Raw genomic sequence first — 17250 nt, forward strand, 5'->3', positions numbered from 1 at the left:
AAACTGGGCCAAACAGGAGGTTAAAGGGACTGACTCTCCAGGTCGGGAGAGTGTTAGTAAAGCGTCTGGAATGTTGCACCCGAGTACCAGGGTACGAAAACTGAGACATATTTGAACACGTCTCCCGATCACATGGTTGATCATACTCTAGGTTCCACATGCATGTTTTAGCTGAAGGAAGAATACGTTAAACCTAGGTAGTTGAAACCCGTGGAATGGGTACCATGCAATATGACTTCAAAGGGTCTTCATTTGCTCACGAACCTCTCCAATCCTATCACTGCTGCGTTTATGCCCCTGTACACATGCTTGATTCTCTTTCGGAGACATAGCAATCCATAGGTTTTAAGATAATTACTAGTCAGGTACATTCTTAGGCGGTTAATATGTGGTGTTGAGTCCATTTCGTTGAGCAAGGAGTAGCTCTTGTCTATTCCATATTTGGCTTAAGGAACTTTATCTGTGCTCATTTCAATCTTTGGTTTTATGCAGCACCCCAACTCACCTTTACCCTTAAGCAAGCATAAGTTGGTTTTCTAAATTTGAGACCCTGTTCTGTTCTGTAATTCAGTTCCTGTGTAGCCAAGTTTCCATTCCGTGTATTACTGATATCTTATGATGTTTCTTTTTCTGTGTGACTTATTTCAGTTAGAATCATCATACCTGAATCCACTCATTGTGCTGCTAAGGGCCTGATGACATAGATTTCATTGTTGAGTGATATTGCTTTGTAAGTGAATACCACAACTTCTTTATCCATTTTTCACTTTCTGCGATGTTGAACTTGTACTGTAAAGGAGGTTCTTGTAAACAGAGCCGTTCCAAACTTTGGGGTGGCTGTGTCTTTTTGATTTTAATTTCCCTAAGCTATAGGACCATAAGTGGCAGTGCCCTAGGCTCTGTTGCTTTGTTTTTTAGATGTTTCAGGAAACACCATACACTTCTCCCGAGTGTCTGTTGGCAATTTACATCCCACCCATCAGCATAACAAGGCTCCCAGTTCTCAATGGCCTGTTGCCTTTCTGGATTTTACACTTTTTTCAGATGGCCCTTTTGACCGGGGGGAAGTGAGACTTCATTGTAGTGCAGATTTCCTTTGCAAGCTTGCTTGGTTGGCCAAAAAGGGCGTATGCGTTTTTTCCTGAATATATTCAGGAAAAAACGCATACGCACTTTTTGGCCAAGTGCATCATTGTGGACGTTCTGCCTCTTTTCCTATGCTTTCAATGCAATTCCAGTCTACCTCCTGAAATCGGTTTCCTGCAATTCTGCCCCGCTTTCAAGTCCTCTTGGCAGCCTTACTTCAGTCTATTTTTGGACGATAGCTGTCATTTATAACTCTGCAGGTTTGTGAATTACAGTGCCCCTGAGCTCCTTTCTTCAACTCGCTTTCTTGTGACCTGGCCTCAACACCGCAGGATGGCTTCAGGCCGTAATCTGTTTCCGGCCCGGCATGCTGAGCCTTTGGTTATTTCCTCTTCCTGGTGGGAAATGAGAGTTAAATTTGCCCATCCAGACACCTCCAGCTAGCCTCTCATTGGTTCTCGCTATTCCTGTTCATCTTCCGCAGAAATTGCAAACTGGGCCAAACAGGAGGTTAAAGGGACTGACTCTCCAAGTCGGGAGAGTGTTAGTAAAGCGTCTGGAATGTTGCACCCGAGTACCAGGGGAGGAAAACTAAGACATATTTGAACACGTCTCCCGTTCACATGGTTGATCATACTCTGGGTTCCACATGCATGTTTTAGCTGAAGGAAGAATACCTTAAACCTGGAGAGTTGAGACCCGTGTAATGGGTACCATGCAATATGACTTCAAAGGGTCTTCATTTGCTCACCGAACCTCTCCAATCCTATCACTGCTGCGTTTATGCCCCTGTACACAGGCTTGATTCTCTTTTGGAGACATAGCAATCCATAGGTTTTAAGATACTTACTAGCCAGGTACATTCTTAGGCGTTTAATATGGGGTTTTGAGTCCATTTCGTTGAGCAAGGAGTAGCTCTTGTCTATTCCATATTTGGCTTAAGGTACTTTATCTGTGCTCATTTCAATCTCTGGTTTTATGCAGCACCCCAACTCACCTTTCCCCTTAAGCAAGCATAAGTTGGTTTTCTAAATTTGAGACCCTGTTCTGTTTTGGAATGCAGTTCCTGTGTAGCCAAGTTTACATTCCGTGTATTAGTGATATCTTATGATGTTTCTTTTTCTGTGTGACTTATTTCAGTTAGAATCATCGTACCTGAATCCACTCATTATGCTGCTACAGGCCTGATGACATAGATTTCATTGCTGAGTGATACTGCATTGTACGTAAGTACCACAAGTTCTTTATCCATTTTTAACTTTCTGTGATATAGAACTTGTACGGTAAACGAGGTTCTTGTAAACGGAGGCGTCCCAAACTTTGGGGTGGCTGTGTCATTTTGATTTTAATTTCCCTAAGCTATAGGACCATAAGTGGAAGTGCCCTAGGCTCTGTTGCTTTGTTTTTTAGATGTTTCAGGAAACACCATACACTTCTCCCAAGTGTCTGTTGGCAATTTACATCCCGCCCATCAGCATAACAAGGCTGCCAGTTCTCCATGGCCTGTCCTGCCTTTCTGGATTTTACACTTATTTCAGATGGCCCTTTTGACCGGGGAGAAGTGAGACTTCATTGTAGAGCAGATTTCCTTTGCAAGTTTGCTTGGTTGGCCAAAAAGGGCGTATGCGTTTTTTCCTGAATATATTCAGGAAAAAACGCATACGCCCTTTTTGGCCAAGTGCATCATTGTGGACGTTCTGCCTCTTTTCCTATGCTTTCAATGCAATTCCAGTCTACCTCTTGAAATCGGTTTCCTGCAATTCTGCCCCGCATTCAAGTCCTCTTGGCAGCCTTACTGCAGTATATTTTTGGACGATAGCTGTCATTTATAACTCTGCAGGTTTGTGAATTACAGTGCCCCTGAGCTCCTTTCTTCAACTCGCTTTCTTTTGAGCTGGCCGCAACACCGCAGGATGTCTTCAGGCCCTAATCTGGTTCTGGCACGGCACGCTGAGCCTTTGGTTAATTCCTCTTCCTGGTGGGAAATGAGAGTTAAATTTGCCCGTCCAGACACCTCCAGCTAGTCTCTCATTGGTTCTCGCTATTCCTGTTCATCTTCCACAGAAATTGCAAACTGGACAAAACAGGAGGTTAAAGGGACTGACTCTCCAAGTGAGGAGAGTGTTAGTAAAGCATCTGGAATATTGCACCCGAGTACCAGGGTACGAAAACTGAGACATATTTGAACACGTCTCCCGATCACATGGTTGATCATACTCTAGGTTCCACATGCATGTTTTAGCTGAAGGAAGAATACCTTAAACCTGGGTAGTTGAAACCCGTGGAATGGGTACCATGCAATATGACTTCAAAGGGTCTTCATTTGCTCACGAACCTCTCCAATCCTATCACTGCTGCGTTTATGCCCCTGTACACATGCTTGATTCTCTTTCGGAGACATAGCAATCCATAGGTTTTAAGATACTTACTAGTCAGGTACATTCTTAGGCGTTTAATATGCGGTGTTGAGTCCATTTCGTTGAGCAAGGAGTAGCTCTTGTCTATTCCATATTTGGCTTAAGGAACTTTATCTGTGCTCATTTCAATCTCTCGTTTTATGCAGCACCCCAACTCACCTTTACCCTTAAGCAAGCATAAGTTGTTTTCTAAATTTGAGACCCTGTTCTGTTCTGTAATTCAGTTCCTGTGTAGCCAAGTTTACATTCCGTGTATTAGTGATATCTTATGATGTTTCTTTTTCTGTGTGACTTATTTCACTTAGAATCATCATACCTGAATCCACTCATTGTGCTGCTAAGGGCCTGATGACATAGATTTCATTGCTGAGTGATATTGCTTTGTAAGTAAATACCACAACTTCTTTATCCATTTTTCACTTTCTGCGATGTTGAACTTGTACTGTAAACGAGGTTCTTGTAAACAGAGGCGTCCCAAACTTTGGGGTGGCTGTGTCTTTTTGATTTTGATTTCCCTAAGCTATAGTACCATAAGTGGCAGTGCCCTAGGCTCTGTTGCTTTGTTTTTTAGATGTTTCAGGAAACACCATACACTTCTCCCGAGTGTCTGTTGGCAATTTACATCCCGCCCATCAGCATAACAAGGCTCCCAGTTCTCCATGGCCTGTCCTGCCTTTCTGGATTTTACACTTTTTTCAGATGGCCCTTTTGACCGGTGGGAAGTGAGACTTCACTGTAGTGCAGATTTCCTTTGCAAGCTTGCTTGGTTGGCCAAAAAGGGCGTATGCGTTTTTTCCTGAATATATTCAGGAAAAAACGCATACGCACTTTTTGGCCAAGTGCATCATTGTGGACGTTCTGCCTCTTTTCCTATGCATTCAATGCAATTCCAGTCTACCTCCTGAAATCGGTTTCCTGCAATTCTGCCCCGCTTTCAAGTCCTCGTGGCAGACTTACTTCAGTCTATTTTTGGACGATAGCTGTCATTCATTACTCTGCAGGTTTGTGAATTACAGTGCCCCTGAGCTCCTTTCTTCAACTCGCTTTCTTTTGAGCTGGCCGCAACACCGCAGGATGGCTTCAGGCCCTAATCTGGTTCCGGCCCGGCACGCTGAGCTTTTGGTTAATTCCTCTTCCTGGTGGGAAATGAGAGTTAAATTTGCCCGTCCAGACACCTCCAGCTAGCCTCTCATTGGTTCTCGCTATTCCTGTTCATCTTCCGCAGAAATTGTAAACTGGGCCAAACAGGAGGTTAAAGGGACTGACTCTCCAAGTCGGGAGAGTGTTAGTAAAGCGTCTGGAATGTTGCACCCGAGTACCAGGGTACAAAAACTGAGACATATTTGAACACGTCTCCCGATCACATGGTTGATCATACTCTAGGTTCCACATGCATGTTTTAGCTGAAGGAAGAATACCTTAAACCTGGGTAGTTGAAACCCGTGGAATGGGTACCATGCAATATGACTTCAAAGGGTCTTCATTTGCTCACCGAACCTCTCCAATCCTATCACTGCTGCGTTTATGCCCCTGTACACATGCTTGATTCTCTTTCGGAGACATAGCAATCCATAGGTTTTAAGATAATTACTAGTCAGGTACATTCTTAGGCGTTTAATATGCGGTGTTGAGTCCATTTCGTTGAGCAAGGAGTAGCTCTTGTCTATTCCATATTTGGCTTAAGGAACTTTATCTGTGCTCATTTCAATCTCTGGTTTTATGCAGCACCCCAACTCACCTTTACCCTTAAGCAAGAATAAGTTGGTTTTCTACATTTGAGACCCTGTTCTGTTCTGTAATTCAGTTCCTGTGTAGCCAAGTTTACATTCCGTGTATTACTGATATCTTATGATGTTTCTTTTTCTGTGTGACTTATTTCAGTTAGAATCATCATACCTGAATCCACTCATTGTGCTGCTAAGGGCCTGATGACATAGATTTCATTGCTGAGTGATATTGCTTTGTAAGTGAATACCACAACTTCTTTATCCATTTTTCACTTTCTGCGATGTTGAACTTGTACTGTAAACGAGGTTCTTGTAAACAGAGCCGTTCCAAACTTTGGGGTGGCTGTGTCTTTTTGATTTTAATTTCCCTAAGCTATAGGACCATAAGTGGAAGTGCCCTAGGCTCTGTTGCTTTGTTTTTTAGATGTTTCAGGAAACACCATACACTTCTCCCAAGTGTCTGTTGGCAATTTACATCCCGCCCATCAGCATAACACGGCTCCCAGTTCTCAATGGCCTATTGCCTTTCTGGATTTTACACTTTTTTCAGATGGCCCTTTTGACCGGGGGGAAGTGAGACTTCATTGTAGTGCAGATTTCCTTTGCAAGCTTGCTTGGTTGGCCAAAAAGGGCGTATGCGTTTTTTCCTGAATATATTCAGGAAAAAACGCATACGCCCTTTTTGGCCAAGTGCATCATTGTGGACGTTCTGCCTCTTTTCCTATGCTTTCAATGCAATTCCAGTCTACCTCCTGAAATCGGTTTCCTGCAATTCTGCCCCGCTTTCAAGTGCTCTTGGCAGCCTTACTTCAGTCTATTTTTGGACGATAGCTGTCATTTATAACTCTGCAGGTTTGTGAATTACAGTGCCCCTGAGCTCCTTTCTTCAACTCGCTTTCTTTTGAGCTGGCCGCAACACCGCAGGATGGCTTCAGGCCCTAATCTGGTTCCGGTACGGCACGCTGAGCCTTTGGTTATTTCCTCTTCCTGGTGGGAAATGAGAGTTAAATTTGCCCGTCCAGACACCTCCAGCTAGCCTCTCATTGGTTCTCGCTATTCCTGTTCATCTTCCACAGAAATTGCAAACTGGGCCAAACAGGAGGTTAAAGGGACTGACTCTCCAAGTCGGGAGAGTGTTAGTAAAGCGTCTGGAATGTTGCACCCGAGTACCAGGGTACGAAAACTGAGACATATTTGAACACGTCTCCCGATCACATGGTTGATCATACTCTAGGTTCCACATGCATGTTTTAGCTGAAGGAAGAATACCTTAAACGTGGGTATTTGAAACCCGTGGAATGGGTACCATGCAATATGACTTCAAAGGGTCTTCATTTGCTCACCGAACCTCTCCAATCCTATCACTGCTGCGTTTATGCCCCTGTACACATGCTTGATTCTCTTTCGGAGACATAGATATCCATAGGTTTTAAGATACTTACTAGTCAGGTACATTCTTAGGCGTTTAATATGGGGTGTTGAGTCCATTTCGTTGACCAAGGAGTAGCTCTTGTCTATTCCATATTTGGCTTAAGGAACTTTATCTGTGCTCATTTCAATCTCTGGTTTTATGCAGCACCCCAACTCACCTTTACCCTTAAGCAAGCATAAGTTGGTTTTCTAAATTTGAGACCCTCTTCTGTTCTGTAATTCAGTTCCTGTGTAGCCAAGTTTCCATTCCGTGTATCACTGATATCTTATGATGTTTCTTTTTCTGTGTGACTTATTTCAGTTAGAATCATCATACCTGAATCCACTCATTGTGCTGCTAAGGGCCTGATGACATAGATTTCATTGCTGAGTGATATTGCTTTGTAAGTGAATACCACAACTTCTTTATCCATTTTTCACTTTCTGCGATGTTGAACTTGTACTGTAAAGGAGGTTCTTGTAAACAGAGCCATTCCAAACTTTGGGGTGGCTGTGCCTTTTTCATTTTAATTTCCCTAAGCTATAGGACCATAAGTGGAAGTGCCCTAGGCTCTGTTGCTTTGTTTTTTAGATGTTTCAGGAAACACCATACACTTCTCCCGAGTGGTTGTTGGCAATTTACATCCCGCCCATCAGCATAACAAGGCTCCCAGTTCTCCATGGCCTGTCCTGCCTTTCTGGATTTTACACTTTTTTCAGATGGCCCTTTTGACCGGGGGGAAGTGAGACTTCATTGTAGTGCAGATTTCCTTTGCAAGCTTGCTTGGTTGGCCAAAAAGGGCGTATGCGTTTTTTCCTGAATATATTCAGGAAAAAACGCATACGCCCTTTTTGGCCAAGTGCATCATTGTGGACGTTCTGCCTCTTTTCCTATGCTTTCAATGCAATTCCAGTCTACCTCCTGAAATCGGTTTCCTGCAATTCTGCCCCGCATTCAAGTCCTCTTGGCAGCCTTACTGCAGTATATTTTTGGACGATAGCTGTCATTTATAACTCTGCAGGTTTGTGAATTACAGTGCCCCTGAGCTCCTTTCTTCAACTCGCTTTCTTGTGACCTGGCCGCAACACCGCAGGATGTCTTCAGGCCCTAATCTGGTTCTGGCATGGCACGCTGAGCCTTTGGTTAATTCCTCTTCCTGGTGGGAAATGAGAGTTAAATTTGCCCATCCAGACACCTCCAGCTAGTCTCTCATTGATTCTCGCTATTCCTGTTCATCTTCCGCAGAAATTGCAAACTGGGCCAAACAGGAGGTTAAAGGGACTGACTCTCCAAGTGGGGAGAGTGTTAGTAAGCGTCTGGAATGTTGCACCCGAGTACCAGGGTACGAAAACTGAGACATATTTGAACACGTCTCCCGATCACATGGTTGATCATACTCTAGGTTCCACATGCATGTTTTAGCTGAAGGAAGATAACCTTAAACCTGGAGAGTTGAGACCCGTGGAATGGGTACCATGCAATATGACTTCAAAGGGTCTTCATTTGCTCACCGAACCTCTCCAATCCTATCACTGCTGCGTTTATGCCCCTGTACACACGCTTGATTCTCTTTTGGAGACATAGCAATCCATAGGTTTTACGATACTTACTACTCAGGTACATTCTTAGGCGTTTAATATGGGGTGTTGAGTCCATTTCGTTGAACAAGGAGTAGCTCTTGTCTATTCCATATTTGGCTTAAGGAACTTTATCTGTGCTCATTTCAATCTCTGGTTTTATGCAGCAGCCCAACTCACCCTTCCCCTTAAGCAAGCATAAGTTGTTTTTCTAAATTTGACACCCTGTTCTGTTTTTGAATGCAGTTCCTGTGTAGCCAAGTTTACATTCCGTGTATTAGTGATATCTTATGATGTTTCTTTTTCTGTGTGACTTATTTCAGTTAGAATCATCGTACCTGAATCCACTCATTATGCTGCTAAGGGCCTGATGACATAGATTTCATTGCTGAGTGATACTGCATTGTACGTAGGTACCTCAAGTTCTTTATCCATTTTTCACTTTCTGTGATATTGAACTTGTACGGTAAATGAGGTTCCTGTAAACGGAGGTGTCCCAAACTTTGGGGTGGCTGTGTCTTTTTGATTTTAATTTCCCTAATCTATAGGACCATAAGTGGAAGTGCCCTAGGCTCTGTTGCTTTGTTTTTTAGATGTTTCAGGAAACACCATACACTTCTCCAGAGTGTCTGTTGGCAATTTACATCCCGCCCATCAGCATAACAAGGCTCCCAGTTCTCCATGGCCTGTCCTGCCTTTCTGGATTTTACACTTTTTTCAGATGGCCCTTTTAACCGGGGAGAAGTGAGACTTCATTGTAGTGCAGATTTCCTTTGCAAGTTTGCTTGGTTGGCCAAAAAGGGCGTATGCATTTTTTCCTGAATATATTCAGGAAAAAACGCATACGCCCCTTTTGGCCAAGTGCATCACTGTGGACGTTCTGCCTCTTTTCCTATGCTTTCAATGCAATTCCAGTCTACCTCCTGAAATCGGTTTCCTGCAATTCTGCCCCGCTTTCAAGTCCTCTTGGCAGCCTTACTTCAGTCTATTTTTGGACAATAGCTGTCATTTATAACTCTGCAGGTTTGTGAATTACAGTGCCCCTGAGCTCCTTTCTTCAACTCGCTTCCTTGTGAGCTGGCCGCACACCGCAGGATGGCTTCAGGCCCTAATCTGGTTCCGGCACGGCACGCTGAGCATTTGGTTATTTCCTCTTCCTGGTAGGAAATGAGAGTTAAATTTGCCCGTCCAGACACCTCCAGCTAGTCTCTCATTGGTTCTCGCTATTCCTGTTCATCTTCCGCAGAAATTGCTAACTGGGCCAAACAGGAGGTTAAAGGCGCTGACTCTCCAAGTCGGGAGAGTGTTAGTAAAGCGTCTGGAATGTTGCACCCGAGTACCAGGGTACAAAAACTGAGACATATTTGAACACGTCTCCCGATCACATGGTTGATCATACTCTGGGTTCCACATGCATGTTTTAGCTGAAGGAAATATACCTAAAACCTGGGTAGTTGAAACCCTTGGAATGGGTACCATGCAATATGACTTCAAAGGGTCTTCATTTGCTCACCGAACCTCTCCAATCCTATCACTGCTGCGTTCATGCCCCTGTACACATGCTTGATTCTCTTTCGGAGACATAGCAATCCATACGTTTTAAGATACTTACTAGACAGGTACATTCTTAGGCGTTTAATATGCGGTGTTGAGTTCATTTCGTTGAGCAAGGAGTAGCTCTTGTCTATTCCATATTTGGCTTAAGGAACTTTATCTGTGCTCATTTCAATCTCTGGTTTTATGCAGCACCCCAACTCACCTTTCCCCTTAAGCAAGCATAAGTTGGTTTTCTAAATTTGAGACCCTGTTCTGTTCTGTAATTCGGTTCCTGTGTAGCCAAGTTTACATTCCGTGTATTAGTGACATCTTATGATGTTTCTTTTTCTGTGTGACTTATTTCAGTTAGAATCATCATACCTGAATCCACTCATTGTTCTGCTAAGGGCCTGATGACATAGATTTCATTGCTGAGTGATATTGCTTTGTAAGAAAATACCACAACTTCTTTATCCATTTTTCACTTTCTGCGATGTTGAACTTGTACTGTAAACGAGGTTCTTGTAAACAGAGGCGTCCCAAACTTTAGGGTGGCTGTGTCTTTTTGATTTTAATTTCCCTAAGCTATAGGACCATAAGTGGAAGTGGCCTAGGTTCTGTTGCTTTGTTTTTTAGATGTTTCAGGAAACACGATACACTTCTCCCGAGTGTCTGTTGGCAATTTACATCCCGCCCATCAGCATAACAAGGCTCCCAGTTCTCCATGGCCTGTCCTGCCTTTCTGGATTTTACACTTTTTTCAGATGGCCCTTTTGACCGGGGGGAAGTGAGACTTCATTGTAGTGCAGATTTCCTTTGCAAGCTTGCTTGGTTGGCCAAAAAGGGCGTATGCGTTTTTTCCTGAATATATTCAGGAAAAAACGCATACGCCCTTTTTGGCCAAGTGCATCATTGTGGACGTTCTGCCTCTTTTCCTATGCTTTCAATGCAATTCCAGTCTACGTCCTGAAATCGGTTTCCTGCAATTCTGCCCCGCTTTCAAGTCCTCTTGGCAGCCTTACTTCAGTCTATTTTTGGACGATAGCTGTCATTTATAACTCTGCAGGTTTGTGAATTACAGTGCCCCTGAGCTCCTTTCTTCAACTCGCTTTCTTGTGACCTGGCCGCAACACCGCAGGATGGCTTCAGGCCCTAATCTGGTTCCGGGCCGGCATGCTGAGCCTTTGGTTAATTCCTCTTCCTGGTGGGAAATGAGAGTTAAATTTGCCCGTCCAGACACCTCCAGCTAGCCTCTCATTGGTTCTCGCTATTCCTGTTCATCGTCCGCAGAAATTGCAAACTGGGCCAAACAGGAGGTTAAAGGGACTGACTCTCCAAGTCGGGAGAGTGTTAGTAAAGCGTCTGGAATGTTGCACCCGAGTACCAGGGGAGGAAAACTGAGACATATTTGAACACGTCTCCCATTCACACGGTTGATCATACTCTGGGTTCCACATGCGTGTTTTAGCTGAAGGAAGAATACCTTAAACCTGGAGAGTTGAGACCCGTGGAATGGGTACCATGCAATATGACTTCAAAGGGTCTTCATTTGCTCAAGAACCTCTCCAGTCCTATCACTGCTGCGTTTATGCCCCTGTACACATGCTTGATTCTCTTTCGGAGACATAGCAATCCATAGGTTTTAAGATACTTACTAGACAGGTACATTCTTAGGCGTTTAATATGCGGTGTTGAGTCCATTTCGTTGAGCAAGGAGTAGCTCTTGTCTATTCCATATTTGGCTTAAGGAACTTTATCTGTGCTCATTTCAATCTCTGGTTTTATGCAGCACCCCAACTCACCTTTACCCTTAAGCAAGAATAAGTTGGTTTTCTAAATTTGAGACACTGTTCTGTTTTGGAATGCAGTTCCTGTGTAGCCAAGTTTACATTCCGTGTATTACTGATATCTTATGATGTTTCTTTTTCTGTGTGACTTATTTCAGTTAGAATCATCATACCTGAATCCACTCATTATGCTGCTACGGGCCTGATGACATAGATTTCATTGCTGTGTGATACTGCATTGTACGTAAGTACCACAAGTTCTTTATCCATTTTTCACTTTCTGTGATATTGAACTTGTACTGTAAACGAGGTTCTTGTAAACAGAGGCGTCCCAAACTTTGGGGTGGCTGTGCCTTTTTAATTTTAATTTCCCTAAGCTATAGGACCATAAGTGGCAATGCCCTAGTCTCTGTTGCTTTGTTTTTTAGATGTTTCAGGAAACACCATACACTTCTCCCAAGTGTCTGTTGGCAATTTACATCCCGCCAATCAGCATAACAAGGCTCCCAGTTCTCCATGGCCTGTCCTGCCTTTCTGGATTTTACACTTTTTTCAGATGGCCCTTTTGACCAGGGGGAAGTGAGACTTCATTGTAGTGCAGATTTCCTTTGCAAGCTTGCTTGGTTGGCCAAAAAGGGCGTATGCGTTTTTCCCTGAATATATTCAGGAAAAAACGCATACGCCCTGTTTGGCCAAGTGCATCATTGTGGACGTTCTGCCTCTTTTCCTATGCTTTCAATGCAATTCCAGTCTACCTCCTGAAATCGGTTTCCTGCAATTCTGCCCCGCTTTCAAGTCCTCTTGGCAGCCTTACTTCAGTCTATTTTTGGACGAGAGCTGTCATTTATAACTCTGCAGGTTTGTGAATTACAGTGCCCCTGAGCTCCTTTCTTCAACTCGCTTTCTTTTGAGCTGGCCGCAACACCGCAGGATGGCTTCAGGCCCTAATCTGGTTCCGGCACGGCACGCTGAGCGTTTGGTTAATTCCTCTTCCTGGTGGGAAATGAGAGTTAAATTTGCCCGTCCAGACACCTCCAGCTAGTCTCTCATTGGTTCTCGCTATTCCTGTTCATCTTCCGCAGAAATTGCAAACTGGGCCAAACAGGAGGTTAAAGGCGCTGACTCTCCAAGTCGGGAGAGTGTTAGTAAAGCGTCTGGAATGTTGCACCCGAGTACCAGGGTACAAAAACTGAGATATATTTGAACACGTCTCCCGATCACATGGTTGATCATACTCTGGGTTCCACATGCATGTTTTAGCTGAAGGAAATATACCTAAAACCTGGGTAGTTGAAACCCTTGGAATGGGTACCACGCAATATGACTTCAAAGGGTCTTCATTTGCTCACCGAACCTCTCCAATCCTATCACTGCTGCGTTTATGCCCCTGTACACATGCTTGATTCTCTTTCGGAGACATAGCAATCCATAGGTTTTAAGATACTTACTAGACAGGTACATTCTTAGGCGTTTAATATGCGGTGTTGAGTCCATTTCGTTGAGCAAGGAGTAGCTCTTGTCTATTCCATATTTGGCTTAAGGAACTTTATCTGTGCTCATTTCAATCTCTGGTTTTATGCAGCACCCCAACTCACCTTTACCCTTAAGCAAGCATAAGTTGGTTTTCTAAATTTGAGACCCTGTTCTGTTCTGTAATTCGGTTCCTGTGTAGCCAAGTTTACATTCCGTGTATTACTGATATCTTATGATGTTTCTTTTTCTGTGTGACTTATTTCAGTTAGAATCATCATACCTGAATCCACTCATTATGCTGCTACGGGCCTGATGACATAGATTTCATTGCTGTGTGATACTGCATTGTACGTAAGTACCACAAGTTCTTTATCCATTTTTCACTTTCTGTGATATTGAACTTGTACTGTAAACGAGGTTCTTGTAAACAGAGGCGTCCCAAACTTTGGGGTGGCTGTGCCTTTTTAATTTTAATTTCCCTAAGCTATAGGACCATAAGTGGCAATGCCCTAGTCTCTGTTGCTTTGTTTTTTAGATGTTTCAGGAAACACCATACACTTCTCCCGAGTGTCTGTTGGCAATTTACATCCCGCCCATCAGCATAACAAGGCTCCCAGTTCTCCATGGCCTGTCCTGCCTTTCTGGATTTTACACTTTTTTCAGATGGCCCTTTTGACCGGGGGGAAGTGAGACTTCATTGTAGTGCAGATTTCCTTTGCAAGCTTGCTTGGTTGGCCAAAAAGGGCGTATGCGTTTTTCCCTGAATATATTCAGGAAAAAACGCATACGCCCTGTTTGGCCAAGTGCATCATTGTGGACGTTCTGCCTCTTTTCCTATGCTTTCAATGCAATTCCAGTCTACCTCCTGAAATCGGTTTCCTGCAATTCTGCCCCGCTTTCAAGTCCTCTTGGCAGCCTTACTTCAGTCTATTTTTGGACGAGAGCTGTCATTTATAACTCTGCAGGTTTGTGAATTACAGTGCCCCTGAGCTCCTTTCTTCAACTCGCTTTCTTTTGAGCTGGCCGCAACACCGCAGGATGGCTTCAGGCCCTAATCTGGTTCCGGCACGGCACGCTGAGCGTTTGGTTAATTCCTCTTCCTGGTGGGAAATGAGAGTTAAATTTGCCCGTCCAGACACCTCCAGCTAGCCTCTCATTGGTTCTCGCTATTCCTGTTCATCTTCCGCAGAAATTGCAAACTGGGCGAAACAGGAGGTTAAAGGGACTGACTCTCCAATTGGGGAGAGTGTTAGTAAAGCGTCTTCAATGTTGCACCCGAGTACCAGGGGAGGAAAACTGAGACATATTTGAACACGTCTCCCGATCACATGGTTGATCATACTCTGGGTTCCACATGCATGTTTTAGCTGACGGAAATATACCTAAAACCTGGGTAGTTGAAACCCTTGGAATGGGTACCATGCAATATGACTTCAAAGGGTCTTCATTTGCTCACCGAACCTCTCCAATCCTATCACTGCTGCGTTCATGCCCCTGTACACATGCTTGATTCTCTTTCGGAGACATAGCAATCCATAGGTTTTAAGATACTTACTAGTCAGGTACATTCTTAGGCGTTTAATATGCGGTGTTGAGTCCATTTCGTTGAGCAAGGAGTAGCTCTTGTCTATTCCATATTTGGCTTAAGGAACTTTATCTGTGCTCATTTCAATCTCTGGTTTTATGCAGCACCCCAACTCACCTTTCCCCTTAAGCAAGCATAAGTTGGTTTTCTAAATTTGAGACCCTGTTCTGTTCTGTAATTCGGTTCCTGTGTAGCCAAGTTTACATTCCGTGTATTAGTGACATCTTATGATGTTTCTTTTTCTGTGTGACTTATTTCAGTTAGAATCATCATACCTGAATACACTCATTGTTCTGCTAAGGGCCTGATGGCATAGATTTCATTGCTGAGTGATATTGCTTTGTAAGAAAATACCACAACTTCTTTATCCATTTTTCACTTTCTGCGATGTTGAACTTGTACTGTAAACGAGGTTCTTGTAAACAGAGGCGTCCCAAACTTTAGGGTGGCTGTGTCTTTTTGATTTTAATTTCCCTAAGCTATAGGGCCATAAGTGGAAGTGGCCTAGGTTCTGTTGCTTTGTTTTTTAGATGTTTCAGGAAACACGATACACTTCTCCCGAGTGTCTGTTGGCAATTTACATCCCGCCCATCAGCATAACAAGGCTCCCAGTTCTCCATGGCCTGTCCTGCCTTTCTGGATTTTACACTTTTTTCAGATGACCCTTTTGACCGGGGGGAAGTGAGACTTCATTGTAGTGCAGATTTCCTTTGCAAGCTTGCTTGGTTGGCAAAATAGGGCGTATGGGTTTTTTCCTGAATATATTCAGGAAAAAAACGCATACGCCCTTTTTGGCCAAGTGCATTATTGTGGAGGTTCTGCCTCTTTTCCTATGCTTTCAATGCAATTCCAGTCTACCTCCTGAAATCGGTTTCCTGCAATTCTGCCCCGCTTTCAAGTCCTCTTGGCAGCCTTACTTCAGTATATTTTTGGACGATAGCTATCATTTATAACTCTGCAGGTTTGTGAATTACAGTGCCCCTGAGCTCCTTTCTTCAACACGCTTTCTTTTGAGCTGGCCGCAACACCGCAGGATGGCTTCAGGCCCTAATCTGGTTCCGGCACGGCACGCTGAGCCTTTGGTTAATTCCTCTTCCTGGTGGGAAATGAGAGTTAAATTTGCCCGTCCAGACACCTCCAGCTAGTCTCCCATTGGTTCTCCCTATTCCTGTTCATCTTCCGCAGAAATTGCAAACTGTGCCAAACAGGAGGTTAAAGGAGCTGACTCTCGAGGTGGGGAGAGTGTTAGTAAAGCGTCTGGAATGTTGCACTCGAGTACCAGGGGAGGAAAACTGAGACATATTTGAACACGTCTCCCGTTCACACAGTTGATCATACTCTGGGTTCCACATGCATGTTTTAGCTGAAGGAATAATACCTGAAACCTGCAGAGTTGAGACCCGTGGAATGGGTACCATGCAATATGACTTCAAAGGGTCTTCATTTGCTCACCGAACCTCTCCAATCATCACTGCTGCATTTATGCCTCTGTACACACGCTTGATTCTCTTTTGGAGACATAGCAATCCATAGGTTTTAAGATACTTACTAGTCAGTTACATTCTTAGGCGTTTAATATGGGGTGTTGAGTCCATTTCGTTGAGCAAGGAGTAGCTCTTGTCTATTCCATATTTGGCTTAAGGAACTTTATCTGTGCTCATTTCAATCTTTGGTTTTATGCAGCACCCCAACTCACCTTTCCCCTTAAGCATGCATAAGTTGGTTTTCTGAATTTGAGACCCTGTGCTGTTTTGGAATTCAGTTCCTGTGTAGCCAAGTTTACATTCCATGTATTAGTGATATCTTATGATGTTTATTTTTCTGTGTGACTTATTTCAGTTAGAATCATCGTACCTGAATCCACTCATTATGCTGCTACGGGCCTGATGACATAGATTTCATTGCTGAGTGATACTGCATTGTACGTAAGTACCACAATTTCTTTATCCATTTTTCACTTTCTGTGATATTGAACTTGTACGGTAAACGAGGTTCTTGTAAACAGAGGCGTCCCAAACTTTGGGGTGGCTGTGTCTTTTTGATTTTAATTTCCCTAAGCTATAGGACCATAAGTGGAAGTGCCCTAGGCTCTGTTGCTTTGTTTTTTAGATGTTTCAGGAAACACGATACACTTCTCCGGAGTGTCTGTTGGCAATTTACATCCCGCCCATCAACATAACAAGGCTCCCAGTTCTCCAGGGCCTGTCCTGCCTTTCTGGATTTTACACTTTTTTCAGATGGCCCTTTTGACCGGGGGGAAGTGAGACTTCATTGTAGTGCAAATTTCTTTGCAAGCTTGCTTGGTTGGCCAAAAAGGGCGTATGCGTTTTTTCCTGAATATATTCAGGAAAAAACGCATACGCCCTTTTTGGCCAAGTGCATCATTGTGGACGTTCTGCCTCTTTTCCTATGCTTTCAATGCAATTCCAGTCTACCTCCTGAAATCGGTTTCCTGCAATTCTGCCCCGCTTTCAAGTCCTCTTGGCAGCCTTACTTCAGTCTATTTTTGGACGATAGCTGTCATTTATAACTCTGCAGGTTTGTGAATTACAGAGACCCTGAGCTCCTTTCTTCAACTCGCTTTCTTTTCAGCTGGCCGCAACACCGCAGGATGGTTTCAGGCCCTAATCTGGTTCCGGCACGGCACGCTG

The 17250-nt window shown here is 43.8% G+C and overlaps 1 long non-coding RNA gene across 40 annotated transcripts in view; it reads left to right on the plus strand.

The window, feature by feature from the left end:
• The window catches only part of LOC307181221, a 2056127-nt gene that overhangs the window by 557307 nt on the left and 1481570 nt on the right, over positions 1–17250 (plus strand). For 21 of the 40 annotated variants that reach the window (XR_013826163.1, XR_013826164.1, XR_013826165.1 and 18 more), the window contains exon 1: positions 3797–3890. The exons of 11 other annotated variants lie outside the window; for them this stretch is intronic. This is a non-coding gene — a long non-coding RNA (uncharacterized lncRNA). Of the gene's footprint in view, positions 1–3796; positions 3891–13272; positions 13370–17250 lie in introns of those variants that run through there. 8 more of the 40 variants (XR_013826124.1, XR_013826125.1, XR_013826155.1 and 5 more) reach the window with 5 other exon arrangements.

The sequence above is a fragment of the Stenella coeruleoalba genome (genome assembly GCF_951394435.1).
Source record: "Stenella coeruleoalba genome assembly, contig: scaffold_47, whole genome shotgun sequence".
Taxonomy (NCBI): domain Eukaryota; kingdom Metazoa; phylum Chordata; class Mammalia; order Artiodactyla; family Delphinidae; genus Stenella; species Stenella coeruleoalba.